Source organism: Entelurus aequoreus, linkage group LG04, assembly GCF_033978785.1.
Source record: "Entelurus aequoreus isolate RoL-2023_Sb linkage group LG04, RoL_Eaeq_v1.1, whole genome shotgun sequence".
Lineage (NCBI taxonomy): Eukaryota > Metazoa > Chordata > Actinopteri > Syngnathiformes > Syngnathidae > Entelurus > Entelurus aequoreus.
Window position 1 is genome coordinate 18,420,592 of NC_084734.1, and position 19,871 is coordinate 18,440,462.

Below are 19,871 nucleotides of genomic sequence, written 5' to 3' on the forward strand. Positions count from 1 at the left end.
GAGGCCAAAGCCCTTCCTCTGCCTACACCCCCCAGAATGCCGTGCGGTTCCGGCTCTGCCTTTCTTCCTATTTTTTTCTAAAGAACTCAGTGAAATTATCGAACGTTCTATCGACCCCATTTTCTATTGATATTGATCACATGTCTATCGCGATATATATTGTTATTGTTTTATCGCCCAGCCCTAAGTATGAGGTGGTTTCCTAAAATATGTAAAAGAGACTGATCTTAAATTTAACCCCGATTGAAAAGTAATTGAAAGGGAGATAATTGATGAGCCTTTTGTCTGCTTTTGTGTATTGCTGCACCGTGTTGGGGACCCTCAGGAGTGCGGTTGTCTGTAGCTTCATGTCAATATTTGCCTGTACTTATTTGACTGGTACATGTTTTTTTTGCGAGTTTATTATTGTATTTAAATATTTATTTTTTTATTTTATAAACAATTTATATGGGTTACTTGTTGGGGAAAAAAGAACATTTGATATATGTTTAATTGTATTTCTGGACTGTATATATCAAAAATTCAATTAACAAATGTTAAAAATATAATAATAACAATATTTATTTTTTTAAATGGCAAGTGTTCAGTTACTCTCTGTGAGAATGTGCACCGATGCTGGTTAATTTGTTTTTAACTACTTTTGGACCTATACCATAGCAGATTTTGTTGTTTTTTTTGTTTTTTTTTATCCCATCCTTCTTTTGAGTTGGACAATTGCTTGAGAGTCATTTTCTCCTTGAGGTATTTGCTGTTGGTGTTAATGAAGCTATTTTATTGAACAAACAACTCCACCCTGCTAAATCCCCATATTAGAATAAAAACACCACATAATAACTCTATTATACACTCAACTTTTCTCATCCAGCCTGAGTCGCCTTTCCTCTTTGCCCTGTCCATCCCACGTGTTTCTTACATCTCCATCACTCTCCTTTATCCTTCTCCTTGTTGCCCCTTTTGTCCCCCAGGTGGCAATGAGCTGAACATTACATTACAGTGTCCTTTCATTCCGCCGCTCTCTGATCTTCCCCTGGATGATTCCCGCTGTGCCCGTCAAACTGTGACGCTTTAAGAGCCATGGCAAGTGGTCACGGTTGAGGACTAAACTGCAAAATGTGTCCACCTTGGTGATAGATAGATAGTACTTTATTACTCTGAGCCCCACATTTCTACAATACCTGTGTTTACTTGTCATTCCAGCTTCAAAAGGACTCCAATTTAAAAACAACATTTTGCTTAGCACCACACAGGACAACAATAGGTGGATAACCCGTCATCCCAGCTATGGATGGGAATCAAGAACCGGTTCTTGTTAGATCCGCTTTCCAGTGTATCAATTCCTTGGAATTGCTTGTCAATTTTTTAAACGATTCTCTGAAAGATTCCTGCGGGCGGGAATGTTATCATTAGGCAATGTGCACAGTGACGTCAGAGAGCAACATGGCACCTAGGTGAAAGAAACACTCATTTTACGAGAACATATTGCAACAGCACTACTTGTAATAATCGCAAGGTTGCTATTTAATCAAGAGGAGGACATACAAGCAATATGCTGTAACATTTGAACACACAGCATGCATTAACTATAAATGAAAGTTGTGTTTTTGAACCCCGGCAATCTCATACCAGCAGCAGTCATCTGGTGTAAATACAACAGGTACTAACTAACACCGCCTATGATAGGCCCTTTTCCATCGTAGGAACGTTTTAAGGAACTTCCCCACTTACCCGAGTAAATAAAGTTCCCCCTGTTTTCCATCAAAAACAATTCGGTACACTTTATTTTATTTAGTTCTTTCGGAAACTTTTGGAGATCCTCCTCCCTGGCGGGATTTTTCCAAGCAACCAGGAACCTTTTCGAGGGCGGACTGTGCTGTCGAACGCTGATTGGTTGAATACTGTTGGGGGCGTTCCTAAAATGTATTTTTCAAACCCACAACCGCCATTGGAATATATGCGGCGACTTGTTTATTTCTTACTTCATGTGTGTTTCTATTACAACAAACTTGACAATGGAGAGAAAGAAGAACAAAAGGAGCTTTCGAAATGCAGCAATTTTTGTGGGGGATCTGTGTGCTGAAGAACGCTGAACTCTTTTGGAGTGTTTTTACTCAGTCGTAGTCTTTCAATTATCCATCCATCCATTTTCTACCGCTTGTCCCTTTTGGGGTTGCGGGGGTGCTGGAGCCTATCTCAGCTGCATTCGGGCGGAAGGCGGGGTACACCCTGGACAAGTCGCCACCTCATCGCAGGGCCAAAACAGATAGACAGACAACATTGCAGTTTATTGTTGTTAATTAGTTTTTACAAACTTAATTTCGTTACGCAAAGCTAATAGAAGTGGAGTATGAAGCCGGACTCAAAGTGGCGACCTTAGATGCTCACTAATCTGACTTTGTTGGATAAATGTGGAAAAACAGGAGGAGGTACACAAGTGGAACGAAGGTAAATAACATCAAATATTAACTATTTACTTTATTACATGTTGTAAAAGTAGTCAGTTGTGTAGTTATTAGCCTCAACCCGAGTGAACAGAATGCTAATGCTAAAAGGGCTACGCTAAAGCTGATGTGTTTGTGTTCTCGGCATAAGAGAAACACTGCCATTTATTATTTATAGATTGTTATTTAGAGCTGAAATTAAGTAAAAAGAATCGCCTGACCCTCATTAATTCATCATTTACAGAGAGGACAACTTTGTGACTGTTTGACATTGCGGACAAAAGCCTGACTTGTCATGAACAATTCTGTACACTTTATTTTATAAATCATATCGTTTTGTAAACGATTGATTTGTATTTCAATTGCTAACTTTTTCGAAAAATAACTAACTAATATTGTCTGTTTATTTACAGGGTATCAGTATAGAAATATACCAAACCACTCCTCCATACGTCATCGGCCTGATTTCTATAAACTACCCTGAACTGTGAAATACTGTGGAATCACAAACCAAACACTTCTATGGGGACCTATAGATACAGTAACCAAAGGTTCAAGGAACCAAAATAACTTTTGACTAGAAAAGGGCCTAAAGTTAGTGCTATTACCTGTCGAATTGAAATAAATGCCTTCTCATTCAGATGAACATGACAAGAGACTGGTTTCCAGGCCATGTCAGCGGTATCGCTTTCCTTTCACCACGGCAGGGAAGTGTACACTCAGGCCAGGATATACGAATGTAACAGAGCAGTGACTAAGTCATTATATTATACAGGTGGAACTCTGAAACTCTGAAAATTTGAATATTGTGTAGTCTATTTACGTCAGCAATTCAATTTAAAATGTGAAACTAATATGTAATATTAACTAATTGCATTCAAAGTGAGATATGTCAACACTTTAATTATTATAATTTGACAATTAGAGCTTACAGTTTTTGAAAACCCCACATTCTCTAAGATTTTCAATTCATGGTTTTCATAAGCCGTAAGTCATAGTCATCAAAATGATATCAAAAGAAGTTATGAGACTATGTCATATATTAGTTTCACCTTGTAAATCTAAACAAACCTTTCCACAAGTTGGCACAACCTACTCAGTGGCCTAGTGGTAAGAGTGTCCGCCTTGAGATCGGTAGTTTGTGAGTTCAAACCCCGGCCAAGTCATACCAAAGACTATAAAAATGGGACCCGTTACTCAGGTTGGAATTGTCACCAAAAATAATTCCGGGCGCTCCCCTCACCTCCCACGGGGTGAACAAGGGGATGGGTCAAATGCAGAGGACAAATTTCACCACACCTAGTGTGACAATCATTGGTACTTTACCTTTCATTTCACCAGTATATTTTTGAAGGAGATGACAAAGATTCTTAAAAGTTTTGAAAATGTTGCTAAATGTTACATTACATTCTTGTGTAATTTCCACATGTTATTTTTGTTAAATTCTACAGAAGAATATTTAACTGATAAAGAACAAAATCGTTGAGCAGAATCAAAAATAGAATCAAAACCGAAAAAATCTTATCAATTCCCATCCCTAATCCGAGTACATCATAGCAATTCCTGGACACCACGCATAATGCCCTCTTTGTGGTCGTACAATACAGAAATGATCAAAATTTGAGTTACAGACGCCATCATGGATAATATCATGCAAGATTGCAGCAACTCTTGTGAGACTTCAGCTAAAGGAAAATGATGCCAGCATAATAAAAGTATGATGATGGCCATAGAACTGTAAATACAAGTGGACATGATGTAAGAAATTGGTAAATGTGGCTCTGTCCCAGGTGCTTGATAGATCATCAACATTGTCAAACCAATAATCATTGAGGAATTATGAAGTCACACTAATAAATCTGATAACATAAAAAATTGCTCTGATAACCAATGAAAAAAAAACACTGTACTGAGACAAGATTACCCGCTCTGTGCTGTAGGTAGGTTCGGGTGACCAAGTCAAGCGCTCCTTTTCTCCTACGTGCCTTGCTTTAAGCTCGTCATAAACCTCACCTGATCTCATTTTTTTTTTTAAATGGCGTTGATTTCTCATGCCAAATATTTGGCAAACATTCCGCAAGGAGGGAAAAAACAGAGCTTCAATTGGGTATGTTTCAATCGGGGTTTTTATGCAGCCGATTCCAATACCGATCTTCCATGAGTGAAATCAGCCAATACCAATACCGATCACATGTATTAACTGTAAATGTTTTAATGTATTTATGGTGAGTGCTATTAACATTGTAACAATATTTAAACTAGTTCCTCATTGTATTGTATTACTTACAATTGTTTGATTACAATAAAGTCAATAGTACACAATACCTAAACAAAAGGTTAAAAAAAACTACTATTTAAATCATTTGGTTTTTGTCCTCAAATCCCTCCTGTTTCCAGGAAGTTATTTCCTAAATTTGTTAACATGCAAATTTAAATCTAAACTTCTTGAAGCACTTATTTTTGTGTGTTTTCTAGCTATCTTAGCAATTAGCATGTCTATTCCTGGCTTGCTCTGGTGTAAAACATGTTTAGCCGAATCCTCAAATGATAATGGTACATGATACGAATACAATACCAATAAATGTAGTTTGTTTGCCACAATGCAGGTGATTATATTAACTAATCTGGTCACTACCTCTGTCAGTCAAATGACCAAAAATAAATTAAAGAGGTGATCGGCTTTGAAAGGCACATCCCTTGCTTCAACACATCAAACCTTATCAGCCACCTGAAACACCAGCATCACTACAGCTGTGTATTAAAAGCCTACAACTATGCCTGCTGCTAAAGAAACTGCCTCAAAGCCAGCTGCAAAGAAAGGTCTAGGCCTTGCTCTTATTGCCACAAAATATTTAAAAGTGCAAAAAGTTTGCCTGAGATGACGAAAGGACTAAAGCGAACTGTGATTTCATCATAGAAATAATGGCACTGGACAACCAGCCCTTTACAATCACTGAAAATACTGGATTTTGTCAGGACAACTCTACAGGTACACTTTGTCAAATCCACTTTTGTCTGGGGCTTTCTTCCCTTCAGATGTGCACAAACTACACTTAAATTTGCAAGTTATCGGTATCGTATCAGCTTGAAAAATTGTTATAGTATTTACACAACATATACACACGTGTGTACAATAAATATACGCCTAAAACATCCATCCATCCATCCATTTTCTACCGCTTATTCCCTTCGGGGTCGCGGGGGGCGCTGGAGCCTATCTCAGCTACAATCGGGCAGTGGTACCTTTTTTACAAATTATAGTCAAGTTTTTTAAGATATCGAATTGAATATAATAAAATATTTGATTAGGACAATGCATATTGATCCACATATGAGCAACAGCATCACAGTCAATATGCCAGAATTAGCTACAATAGTTGTCCTAAGGCAGACACCATAAAAATAGACATACATTTACAGACATCATACATACATTACAAGATAAATTCCAATAAATATTGGCAATAAATACAAAACAACATAAGGTGATCAACTAAGTGTGCACATTATACAGGGAACAGGACTGACTGGTCTGTCTTTAACCACTGTGTTACTGTTTTTTGAAGGTTGAATTGTGTTCCAAACCTGTGTGTCTTTAATAGAGACAACCATTTCACAACATTTTGACCTATGTCACTGGATGTTACTATCGACCTATGTCACTGGATGTTACTATCGCTACTGGTTAGAGCTCTACTATTGACTTGACTGTTGGTTTTCTTCCGTACAAAATCCTGTAATGGTGGAGGGGCCAGCTCATTCAAAACCTCGAAACAAAACATGAAAAAATAATTATCCAAAACATTATACTTACTAAGAATAAAAGTTGCAATAATGATAGTAAATAGGCTTTCAGTCATTTATAGTTATTTATTTATTAGTTCATTTCAGAGATTTGTTGGGTTTTAAAGTACCAGGTGAGTAGAAAAACAAGTTGACTTTATATGCTTAATTGTGTTTTATTGTATCCATTAAACCATATCTAATTTACAATCCGAAAATTATGTGAACATACCGTCTAAACCAGTGGCGTGCAGTCACTAGAGGCAGGGGAGGCACGGCCTCACCTGCCATCATGGAAAGAAAAAAAAAAGTAAAAAGAAAAAAAAATTAATTAAATTGTTATACGTATCCAGTAATTATACTAAAGTTATTTTCCATTTAACTTCACCAGTTTTAGATTATTTTTATTTTTATTTTCACATTTGCCGTTCAAATACTGAGAAGAGACGGTGCGGTGATCAGCAGCCAGTTGAGGCACGTCACTGCGTTGTGCCTCAACATGGATTGTGCGCAATGACTCGGCTAACTGCTGGCCTGCTGTGCAGTGAGACTGTATTGCTACATGAATTATATTATACATTTCCATAGTTTAGTTAGCTGAGGTATATAATGTACAGTGTATTTTGTCAACAACTGTATGTGTGTAACGTATTTCTTGTGCTGAGCGATCATAATACTGCTGCGAAGACGCACTGTGAGAGGCTTGTCTCATAACCCCGCCTCCTGGTGCCAAGCACCTCCGCCGCAGAATGCACCGCCCGACGGGAGCGCCGCGGCCACACCAACCAAAGCCCACACCCAAACCCTCCACGTGCAAGACCAAATCCACCCAAAAAAAGTAACTTAACAAGAAGCCAAAAAGTGCAAAAACAACAATGCTCGCGCTGGAGAAGCCGCGAACGACCGCAGGGACACAACATTAGGTACACCTGCAGACTGCACACTGTTCCCGCACTTATAAGTAAAGGTAAGACCATAATAACGTTTTTTTTAATCAAATGTGCTTTTTTGTGTGCTACAGTTTGTAAGTGTAACGTTAAAGTTAAGTTAAAGTACCAATGATTGTCACACACACACTAGGTGTGGTGAAATTTGTCCTCTGCATTTGACCCATCCCCTTGTTCACCCCCTGGGAGGTGAGAGGAGCAGTGGGCAGCAGCGGCGCCGTGCCTGGGAATAATTTTTGGTGATTTAACCCCCAATTCCAACCCTTGATGCTGAGTGCCAAGCAGGGAAAAATGCTGGTATGAGCTTTTAAACATAACCCGTTAACTGCTGCCAATCAAATGGTGAATAAGATACTCTTTAGGGTTCATAAGTTTGTAAATCTGACTGTGATGAAGTCAGTGCCTCACCTGACATGAACCTCACCGCACGCCACTGGTCTAAACATAAACAAAATGCCACAAATTCAGTCAGCCATTTTGAATATTCCGCTCCGAAAACCTTGATTGACGTCACTGGAGGAACTCTTCTGCACTCTGAACATATTATCATATCAGAAATACGCAAACATTACAAAGACATGTAGAAAGAGGTTTGATGTCTACAATTCACAATCCCTATATAAAACATGAACACATGTTTTTTTTTTAAATCCATTCTAAGTCGTAAATAAATGAATAGATAAAAAGTCTACTAACATAACAGTGGAGTCAATGGGGTCTCTCTATTTTGCTCACAAAACTCTCAAAATAATTATCCAAAATCTGCCAACAATATTCTATTTACATCTTGTGACCTGAATATTAACCAAATATTAGTAATATTGTTATTATAAACTCTAACACATTGATAACCGAGAGTTGACTATACTTTATGTTGCCATGGACTGAAGGGGAGACTTTAATGTAATTATAAAATGAAACTGAAGATGGCAATAATGCAACAAATATGGATGCAAACTGCCTTAAAATTTTAGAAGAAGAAGCTTATGCAGCACTGAGCCGCCGATGTGTTGTTTGCTGCCGTTTCTGCTACTGTTGCATTGCGTCTCGGCTCGTCAAAATTATTACAGATTATAAATCATGCCTCTCATCTGGATAATAAGATGATTTAGCCATGAATCTAGAAGTTGTTCCTCTATGACTTTCAAGTCATACCCGGAGATGGAGACAAACACACTACAACAGAAGCCAGTGCCAGCAGCAACTTTTTTAACCCTTTGTCGTGTGGAATAAAATTAAGTATTATTCTAAACGGGAAGATATGGACATCCTATCAGTCGTCTTCGCAGTGAGACCAGACATTGTACAGTAAGCGAACGTTTTATTATGTTTGTAGTTTGTATTTCTTGTTTAGCACGTAGCAATACTGCTACATGATGCTTAGTGTTTCACTAAAGCTGAATCTGTTTAGCAGAGCTTCTAAAACTTGTAACTCATCCTCCTTATATTCAGGATCAAAAATATAAGGTTGTAGACCATCATTTGTCCCAAAGTAGTCGTTATGACTCCCACAAAGTCTGCATTATTTGCATTGTTGTTGGTGGGGAAGAGATCTGCGGTATAGACGACGTAAGCGGTGTGAGCGGAAGCAGAAGCGGGGATGCCGAGCGGGGCTAACAACCAAGGGAAAAGCTAACCAAAGAAGCGTGGAGTGTCTGGGTAAGAAGCCATTTAAACTAGAACTAGCCGGCGCTAGGCTGGATAATCCCTGCACACATAGCAATTCTCTTAGAATAAAACACAACTCACATAATGTTTTCTCTTTTGTGACCGTGTCAGAGGCAGACATGCAATCTACTGAGGTGGCTAACTATGATGCGTTCAGTTTATCGCAACATCTAGCAAACAATCGGACAATTCCCGTCGTATCAATTCCTAGATATGGCCGAAACTATTTAAAGTGCACTATTAATATTGCTACTTCGGGTAATTTCAACAAACAATCCTCAAAACAGCCCACTACCTATAATATGCGCTAAGATCATTATCTTCCAAAACGTTATTAGTTAATGAGGTCATTAGAGACAACAAACTTGACGTCGTTGGTCTCGCCGAGACCTGGCTCAAACCAGACGATTTTTTTGCGCTAAATGAGGCATCTCCTCCTAACTATACCAATGCACATGTTGCCCGACCTCTTAAAAGGGGAGGGGGTGTCGCACTAATATACAATGAAAACTATAATTTTACACCTAACCTAAATAATAAATATAACTCGTTTGAGGTGCTCACTATGAGGTTTGTCACACCGCTGCCTCTCCACCTGGCTGTTATCTACCGCCCCCCTGGGCCCTATTCGGACTTCATCAGTGAATTCTCAGAGTTTGTTGCTGACCTAGTGACGCACGCCAACAACATAATCATAATGGGGGACTTTAATATCCATATGAATACCCCATCGGACCCTCCATGCGTGGCGCTCCAGACTATAATTGATAGCTGTGGTCTTACACAAATAATAAATGAACCCACGCATCGCAACGGTAATACGATAGATCTAGTGCTTGTCAGGGGTGTCACCACCTCTAAAGTTACGATACTCCCGTACACTAAAGTAATGTCCGATCATTACCTTATAAAATTCGAAGTTCTGACTCATTGTCAACAAACTAATAATAATAATAATAACTATTATAGCAGCCGCAACATTAATGCTGCCACAACGACGACTCTTACTGACCTACTGCCTTCGGTAATGGCACCATTCCCAAATTATGTGGGCTCTATTGATGACCTCACTAACAACTTTAACGACGCCCTGCGCGACACCATTGATAGTGTAGCACCGCTAAAGCTAAAAAGGGCCCCTAAAAGGCATACCCCATGGTTTACAGAAGAAACTAAAGCCCAGAAATTATCATGTAGAAAGCTGGAACGGAAATGGCGTGCGACTAAACTTGAGGTTTTCCATCAAGCATGGTGTGATAGTTTAATAACTTATAAATGCATGCTTACCTCAGCTAAAGCTAAATATTACTCAAATCTCATCCACCTCAACAAAAATGATCCTAAATTTTTGTTTAGTACAGTAGCATCGCTAACCCAACAAGGGACTCCTCCCAGTAGCTCCACCCACTCAGCAGATGACTTTATGAATTTCTTTAATAAGAAAATTGAAGTCATTAGAAAAGAGATTAAAGACAATGCATCTCAGCTACAACTGGGTTCTATTAACACAGATACGACTGTATATACGACGGATACCGCCCTCCAAAATAGTTTCCCTCTCTTTGATGAAATAACATTGGAGGAATTGTCAAAATGTGTAAATGGGACAAAACAAACAACATGTTTACTTGACCCAATTCCTGGGAAACTTATCAAGGAGCTTTTTGTATTATTAGGTCCATCAGTGTTAAATATTATAAACTTATCACTTTCCTCTGGCACTGTTCCCCTAGCATTCAAAAAAGCGGTTATTCATCCTCTACTCAAAAGACCTAACCTCGATCCTGATCTCTTGGTAAACTACCGGCCGGTGTCCCACCTTCCGTTTATCTCGAAAATCCTCGAAAAAATTGTCGCACAGCAGCTAAATGAACACTTAGCGTCTAACAATATCTGTGAACCTTTTCAATCCGGTTTCAGGGCAAATCACTCTACGGAGACAGCCCTCGCAAAAATGACTAATGATCTATTGCTAACGATGGATTCTGATGCTTCATCTATGTTGCTGCTTCTTGATCTTAGCGCCGCTTTCGATACTGTTGATCATAATATTTTATTAGAGCGTATCAAAACGCGTATTAGGATGACAGACTTAGCCTTGTCTTGGTTTAACTCTTATCTTACTGACAGGATGCAGTGTGTCTCCCATAACAATGTGACCTCGGACTATGTTAAGGTAACGTGCGGAGTTCCCCAGGGTTCGGTTCTTGGCCCTGCACTCTTTAGTATTTACATGCTGCCGCTAGGTGACATCATACGCAAATACGGTGTTAGCTTTCACTGTTATGCTGATGACACTCAACTCTACATGCCCCTAAAGCTGACCAACACGCCGGATTGTAGTCAGCTGGAGGCGTGTCTTAATGAAATTAAACAATGGACGTCCGCTAACTTTTTGCAACTCAACGCTAAGAAAACGGAAATGCTGATTATCGGTCCTGCTCAACACCGACATCTATTTAATAATACCACCTTAACATTTGACAACCAAACAATTACACAAGGCGACTCGGTAAAGAATCTGGGTATTATCTTCGACCCAACTCTCTCGTTTGAGTCACACATTAAGAGTGTTACTAAAACGGCCTTCTTTCATCTCCGTAATATCGCTAAAATTCGTTCCATTTTGTCCACAAGCGATGCTGAGATCATTATCCATGCGTTCGTTACATCTCGTCTCGATTACTGTAACGTTTTATTTTCGGGCCTCCCTATGTCTAGCATTAAAAGATTACAGATGGTACAAAATGCGGCTGCTAGACTTTTGACAAAAACAAGAAAGTTTGATCATATTACGCCTATACTGGCTCACCTGCACTGGCTTCCTGTGCACCTAAGATGCGACTTTAAGGTTTTACTACTTACGTATAATAATAATAATAATAATAATGGATTAGATTTATATAGCGCTTTTCTAGACACTCAAAGCGCTTCACAGAGAAGTGAGAACCCATCATTCATTTTTACAACTCATTCATTCATCATTCATTCTCCGGTGTGAGCGGCACCGGGGGCAAGGGTGAAGTGTCCTGCCCAAGGACACAACGGCAGCGATTTTTGGATGGTAAGAGGCGGGGAGCGAACCTGCAACCCTCAGGTTACTGGCAAGGCCGCTCTACCCACTACGCCATGCCGCCCCAATAAATGTAGTTGAATAAAATAAATAAAATTGACCGTGTAGTATAAAATACTACACGGTCAAGCTCCTGCCTATCTTGCCGATTGTATTGTACCATATGTCCCGGCAAGAAATCTGCGTTCAAAGAACTCCGGTTTATTAGTGATTCCCAGAGCCCAAAAAAAGTCTGCGGGCTATAGAGCGTTTTCTATTCGGGCTCCAATACTATGGAATGCCCTCCCGGTAAAAGTTAGAGATGCTACCTCAGTAGAAGCATTTAAGTCTCATCTTAAAACTCATTTGTATACTCTAGCCTTTAAATAGACTCCCTTTTTAGACCAGTTGATCTGCCGTTTCTTTTCTTTTCTTTTCTACAATGCTCCCAACCCGGGGTGGACCGCTAGCCTGTCCATCGGATGGGGACATCTCTACGCTGCTGACCCGTCTCCGCTCGGGATGGTTCCTGCTGGCCCCACTATGGACTGGACTTTCGCTGATGTGTTGGACTTTCACAATATTATATTCAGACCAACTCGAAATCCATTGCTTTCGGTCTCCCCTAGAGAGAGGGGGGGGGGGGGGGTTACCCACATATGCAGTCCTCTCCAAGGTTTCTCATAGTCATTCACATTGACGTCCCACTGGGGTGAGTTTTCCGTGCCCGTATGTGGGCTCTGTACCGAGGATGTCGTTGTGGCTTGTACAGCCCTTTGAGACACTTGTGATTTAGGGCTATATAAATAAACATTGATTGATTGATTGAAAGTGCGCGTGAATGGGTTAATGTGGAAATAATGTCAAAGCGCTTTGAGTACCTTGAACGTTGAAAAAGCGCTACACAAGTATAACCCATTTACCATCAATTCCATTGTGTATACAAACAAGTTTTAGAGTCAAAATACGTCTGTTGGCCGTTTTTTCTCCACCAGTCTCTCGTACGGCTAGGATGTGCTGTCATCAATGTCACATGTATTATTTGAGAACATCCTGACACTTATTAAACAAGAAAGTTTTTATATGATACATTTTAAAACATGTACTTATTACAGCTACTATATAATTACTTTTTTTGTTTGTTGGTGTAAACAGTTCACTCCCACCCGCCCATCGGCTTGTTCTTCTTCGCTTGTGAATAATGTAGTAAATGGCAGCGTGTTGGTCCTCCACAGAGATTGCCGTAATAATAACACCTACATGCCAGAGTAACCTGGTTTCCAATTGTATAATCTAGGTGTCCATTCGTGTTAATCCGATTTTTCAAAAACCAAACATGATCAGATTAAAGGGAAACTACACTTTTTTGGAAATGTTGCCTATTGTTCACAATCATTATGAAAGACATGACAAGAGATGGATTTTTTAAAATATTCTAACTTGTAAATAAACCTAAATAAAAGTCTGCTTACAGCGGAGCCAATGGGAGGTCCTCTATTCCGCCCATAAAATCCAAAAAATAAATAACCATTCAAAAAGCACCAACAATACTCCATTTACATTTCGTGATTTGAATATTAACCAAATATTAGTGATATTGTTATTATAAGCGCTAACACATACAAACTATTTATAGCGACGCTGTGATCACAAGCCTTTGTACAATTTCGACATGATTGACTGGCAAGGTGTTTCCTCGCTTCCTTGCTCCCTGGACGTTTATTGTAGATCATAAGTCATGAATCTCACCTAGACAGGAGAAGTTATCATCCTAGCAGTCGGCAATTACAGCAGACATTGCTCTGTAAGTGATGTTTTATTATGTGTCTTGGCTCTCATGAAGTCTGCAGTAAGTAATAATCAGTGATGAAGAAAAAAAAGCAAACATTATGCTTTTTTTGCATTAATGTGTCGTGTATGCTTAAAATTATCAAAATACGTAAATATCAAATGTTATTAAAAATGTACCCTTTACCACATCACATATATACTTACATCATGTATACAAAATTTTAATGGGGGTGTTTGGATGTTTTTAAAGGCTTTATAGGCAGAATAGTGCAGCTCCAATAGGCTCCCTTGTAAGCTGACCTTTGATCGCATTTATTTAATATTTAGAATGCATTAAAATAATAATAATAATAATTAACTAGATTTATATAGCGCTTTTATATCAACTAGATACTCCAAAGCGCTCACATTCACACTTCGGTGGTGGTAAGCTACATTTGTAACCACAGCTGCCCTGGCATAGACTGGCGGAAGCATGGTTGCCAATTTGCGTCTACGGCCCCTCCGACAACCACCTATCTCTCATTCGCCAGTGTGAGCGGCACTGGGGGCAAAGGTGAAGTGTCTTGCTCAAGGACACAACGGCAGTGAGCCATTGTCATGTCTCTCATAATGATTGTGAACCATAGGCAAAATTCCAAAAATGTGCAGTTCCTCTTTGGTGTTTTCATATTTTTAAGATTTTGAACCTAATTATTTGAGAAATCAGACTAATTTAGTGCATGGAAACATACTAAATCATTTTAAAAAAACATGACCAAGGTGTGTGTGTGTATGTGTGTGTGTATGTGTGTGTGTGTGTGTGTGTGTGTGTGTGTGTGTGTGTGTGTGTGTGTGTGTGTGTGTGTGTGTGTGTGTGTGTGTGTGTGTGTGTGTGTGTGTGTGTGTGTGTGTGTGTGTGTGTGTGTGTGTGCGAGTGCGTGTGTGCATGTGTAGCAGACTTGGCAAAGCAGTACAAGCATTCATTTTAATAGGATGGAATCAAAGTGACAGTGGGGGCTGCCAGCATGAGTTGATGTGTTGTGTTCCTGTTGAACCGACAGGATCAGGATGAACCCAAACGCACACACATACACACACACACCCACACACATACACATTAGTGATGTTCCCATAGCCTTTCCGAATGGTTAAGCAATATCGCTCACTCTCTCCGTCACTCTCGCTCAGCTTCTTTTCTCACTTCCTGCCTGTAAGTTCCCTCTATCCATATCCTCGGCTTCCTATTTTTGTCTCCCAGCGAGCCCTCCTCATCCTGCTGGTCACAAAGTGAGAACCGCGGATGCTGATGCTAAAACACGTTGCTATAAACTTAATGCGGACACATTTGTTTGTTTCTGTTAGATATAGTGATTAACTTTGTGGTGCAGCAAGTTAGTCAAAATACAGGGCAATACTTTCTGCAACAAGCAGAGGCGCTGTTGAGTCAGTTTTAACTGGTTTGAGATTAAAAGAAGAACAACGTAACATCATGCAAGGGCAGTTTAGCAGCCATCGAAGTAGGAATTGAGAACATTCAGCAGTACATAACATTGTAAAACAACACAATAAATCAAAAGAACATTCACTACTCATTCTGACTGCTACTTTTAATGAGCAGAGGACTCTCTCGACAGAGCAAACCAATTAAGTCTTCTCATTAGCGGGTTGGAACAGAGCATGTGTGTGTGTGTGTGTGTGTGTGTGTGTGTGTGTGTGTGTGTGTGTGTGTGTGTGTGTGTGTGTGTGTGTGTGTGTGTGTGTGTGTGTGTGTGTGTGCACGCGCGCGTCCTGAGAGGCTAAGTATGGACGGTTGTAGATGAACTATACACACAGAGGACAGATGCATTTACAGTCTTTCCTGTTTCTATACACTTCCTACTACTTACTCTACAGTACACTAAAACCAAGGCGTATACAATAACACAGCAGCTAATGAATACCATCTGTTTTCTGTGATGATGTTTAATTTATGGGGAAACAAACAGACTCAGGAAATATTAATGAGAATAATAGATGAAAGCTTATAAAAAGCATGTTAATAGTCTGCATATTGCCTTTTGATACACGGGTGGTAGCATGACTAATGCCATATTACATTATAACATTGAGTAATGGAAAACACGTTTGTTGGTTTTGCATTGACTGTTCTTACTATATTATGTTACGAGGTCTTTTGTCATAATGTCGTCATGGTACGTTATGTCGCTACGTGATGAGTATCTGCAAGTACTCGAGTAGCATAAGCATGTGAATGCTAAGAGTGCCCGGTCGCTGAAATTGTTGGATGTCAGTCCAACAACAAAAACTGGGGAACATTTTTTTTGCAATGGAAGAACACATGGCGCTAAATTCTACGCATGGACATCAAAGATAAGTTTATATCCAGAAAAGCAATAATCAATCAATCGAAGTTTACTTATATAGCCCTTAATCACAAATGTCTCAAAGGGCTGCACAAGCCACAACAACATCCTCGACTGAGAGCCCACATTAGGCCAAGAAAAAACTCAATCCATTGGGAACAACGAGAAACCTTGGAAAGGACCGCAGATGTGGGGATCACCCCAAGGGTGACCGGTTAAATGGATGCCGAGTGAATACAGTTTATAATGTGAGAGTCCCATGCCATGTTATTGCCTTGAAGCACTACAGTTGCGTGAACACGTAACCATACGCAATCTTCAGACAAACACTATGCAAGTGTTGAATCATAAACACAGAAAATGGTGTACAAAAGCCGACTAATCATACCACTAAACGGACCAAGTTGCTCCCACGAAAGGTTAGATCTTTTTTGGGTGCATATTACGCACCGAAAGGGTTTGAAGGGGGAGGACAACTTTAAAGTGACCGTTTGTAATTTTTAATGGCTGCCTAGAGGGAGTTAACTTTCGAAAGTGTTATAAGCATTATATGCCGCCTGCTTCCGGCTTTTAGCATGTAATCTACTCCCCACATAACACAGTTATATTTATTGTCAGCTAATGATAGCGATATGGCAAAGTTTAGCTACTAATGTTAGCTATCGTTTGCAACAACATGGCTTGTTAGTTGCTTCTCTGAGCCTATTTGATTAGTTAGCCATGATATGTTTTCACAATTAATAGTCATTTCTATCCCAGCAGGCACAAGACATTAAAACAAGGTTGAGAACTCGTTGAATTAGGTCCTGACGTTGAGCAACTCAATCATGTTGGAACAACATGCTTTTTCACAATGTTTAATCAATGTTGGGTTCTGACGTTGATTTGACCATTGAATTTTGGTAATTTCCCAACCAACAATGTGGTTCCAACGTTAAGACAATATTTTACAACACAAATACAATGTTGAAACAACATGCTTTTGACGACATTTAATCAATGTCATGTTGTGACATTGCTTTGACCATTGAAATTTGGTCATTTCCCAACCAACAATGTGGATCCAACATTAGACATCAACGTTGTCTCAGTTTACAAATACAATTGTTTTGCAATGTTGTTTAGAAGTCAGTTTTAAAAAAAACATACATGTATAATCAACGTTGTATCAATGTCTTGTGCCTACTGGGTGTGTGCAACGTTTTGGTTTGGCCATAACTTACAAGCAATTTCTGGAGGAATTGTAACATCCATCCATCCATCAATCCTTTTTCTACCGCTTGTCCCTCTCAGGGTCTTTCTACAGCTTGTCCCTCTCAGGGCGGGGGGGGGGGGGGGGGCAAGCCTATCTCAGCTGCACACGGGCGAAAGGCGGGGTACACCCTGGACAAGTCGCCACCTCATCGCAGGGCCAACACAGATAGACAGACAACATTCACACTCACATTCACACAGTAGGGCCAATTTAGTGTTGCCAATCAACATTTGGGCAACAGTACAGTTTAAATGGTTTGATAGCAGGGCGTGTCATGTGACTGGAGGAAAAAAGACGGAATTTCCCAGAGTTCCTTGTAAACAAACATAAGGCAAAACGACTACTTGTAAAACAAGTCAGCTAACAATAATACGAATTACCTTCGAGCAGGTAAGCATGCTAGATAGCTCACTGGTGACAACATAGCGAAACAAATTTGGTCATTTCCCAACCAACAATGTGGATCCAATGTTAGACATCAACATTGTCTCAATCTACAAATAAAAATGTTTTGTAATGTTGTTTACAAGTCAGTTTTAAAAACCATATAAGTATAATCAAGGTTGTATCAATGTCTTGTGCAACGTTTTAGTTTGGCCATAACTTACAAGCAATTTCTGGAGGAACTGTAACATCCATCCAGCCATTCATCCATTTCCTACCGCTTGTCACTCTCAGGGTCTTTCTACCGCTTGTCCCTCTCAGGGTGGCGGGGGTGCTGGAGCCTATCCCAGCTGCATTTGGGCAACAGTACAGTTTAAATGGTTTGATAGCAGGGCATATCACGTGACTGGAGGAAAAAAGACGGAATTTCCCAGAGTTCCTTGTAAACAAACATAAGGCAAGACGACAAGCCAGCTAGCAATAATACGAATTATCGTTGAGCAGGTAAGCATGCTAGATAGCTCACTGGTGACAACATGGCGAAACAAAAACTCATTTTAAAGTCGCAACTACGACGACATCTCATTTGCAGCTCGCTCGGGGAGGGAAGAAGCGGGACGGATGAATGATTGCCAGCCGAGAGGAGGAGGCGGATGTTTGAAGACGTTAAACCGACACCAGGAAACACAACCACAATCACCGCGGAGATTTATTTAGTAAGGACCGAGAACTAAATACCGCATCTTCAGTCATTTTGTTGGTTAAAATGGCGATATATGAGGGCAACGTTACACAGGGGAGCCGTCGACGCGAAAGAGAGCACGCACAGGGCGAAAGCATAAGCCATAAGAAAATAATGGCTCACAATCATCTTAAGAGTATCAGTTTATGGAATCTGAATTGAACTAATGTTACACAGGTATCATTACCTTTAGCGAAAACATCCATTTCATTGAGCACAGCACGACGGTGACCACCATCACGTGATTTAAAGAAAGATGATCCAAAAAGGGAGAGCCTTACCTTTTGGAAGACTTTCAAGCAATATGCATATATATATATATACACATGCACCTTGCAAGCGTTGCCTCTCGGTTTGCTCCCAAATGTATAATTCCTCTACCGATGTCTCCTTTAAATAAGGAAATCCCCACTAGACTAGAATCGTCCTCACCGAAAATCTGGTTCAGGCGCAATGCAAGACGTGTCAATCATCGCCATGACCCGCCCCATACAGTAAAAAATGTCTTGTATCACTCTCCCATTGGCTGACAGGCATTACTGTATTAAAAGGTGTGATATGATTGGTCAGTCAACTTAGAGGGGGTTGTTCCACGCGTATGTGGCTTTGCTTAGTGTGGCGCTCTAGCACCTCCTAAGGAACACTGATTGTCACTGCAGCCTGTTTGATGATACTTGACATTACAACACAGCAGAATTGAGCTAAAAATAAAACAATACATTTTCCACAGAATCCTCAAACAGAATAGCAATGGTTATGAAGATATATGGAAAGTGATTTTTTTTCCCACTTCACCACTCGCTGTCTGTCACACACATCCAGATTACAGGAGCTTAATTGGTTTATAATGGAAGGCCAATTGGTGTTTACATCCTCGTCGTAAGACAAGACATAATCAAGTAAAAATCCCAAATGACATTTAATATCATAAAAAAACAAATGTGTGAGGATAAGCATGATATAATTATCTTAAATGCATGTTTAGCGTACAAAGAGAAGCGAGTATGGGTTGTTTTTTTTTGCAGTGGACTCACCATTTGTTGAGAATTGTACATTCAGCAGATGAGCACAGGCGTTCAGGCATAAACAAAAGGACAGACAATCAGAAACATTAGTATTTTATATGCTGCATCTGCTAAAATTGCAAAAACGGTTACATGCAAAACAATAGTGTAAAAGTGAGGCAAAAGGTCAATTTTTGTTATGTTTTCATGCAATATGGCTTATTCTTGGTGATACACATGACTAATACCTAGTCTATTCATGACTAACACACATTTTTCTTAGCGTGATAGCAAACCACCTCAATATCAAGGTGTGTGAAAACGTAGCTAAAGTTTACTTATAGACACTCAGGAGCAAACAAAATACTACCCCCTTGTCATCTTTGTAGCCTTTAAGTGTGTTTAAAACCACTGTATTTAACACAGGCCTAGTTATTCACATAGCTTTTACATGTATTGTGA

At 39.8% G+C, this 19,871-nt stretch overlaps 1 protein-coding gene across 14 annotated transcripts in view; it reads right to left on the reverse strand.

Annotated features, from left to right (window-relative positions):
• Positions 1-18,875, reverse strand: part of LOC133648351 (band 4.1-like protein 2) — a 106,191-nt gene extending 87,316 nt beyond the window's left edge. For 4 of the 14 annotated variants that reach the window (XM_062044363.1, XM_062044356.1, XM_062044367.1 and 1 more), the window contains exon 1: positions 18,687-18,867. The gene's annotated coding sequence lies outside the window, so the exon portion shown is untranslated. Of the gene's footprint in view, positions 1-18,592 lie in introns of all 14 variants that reach the window. The other 10 variants (XM_062044355.1, XM_062044357.1, XM_062044351.1 and 7 more) reach the window with 6 other exon arrangements.
• Positions 18,876-19,871: the final 996 nt, after the last annotated feature.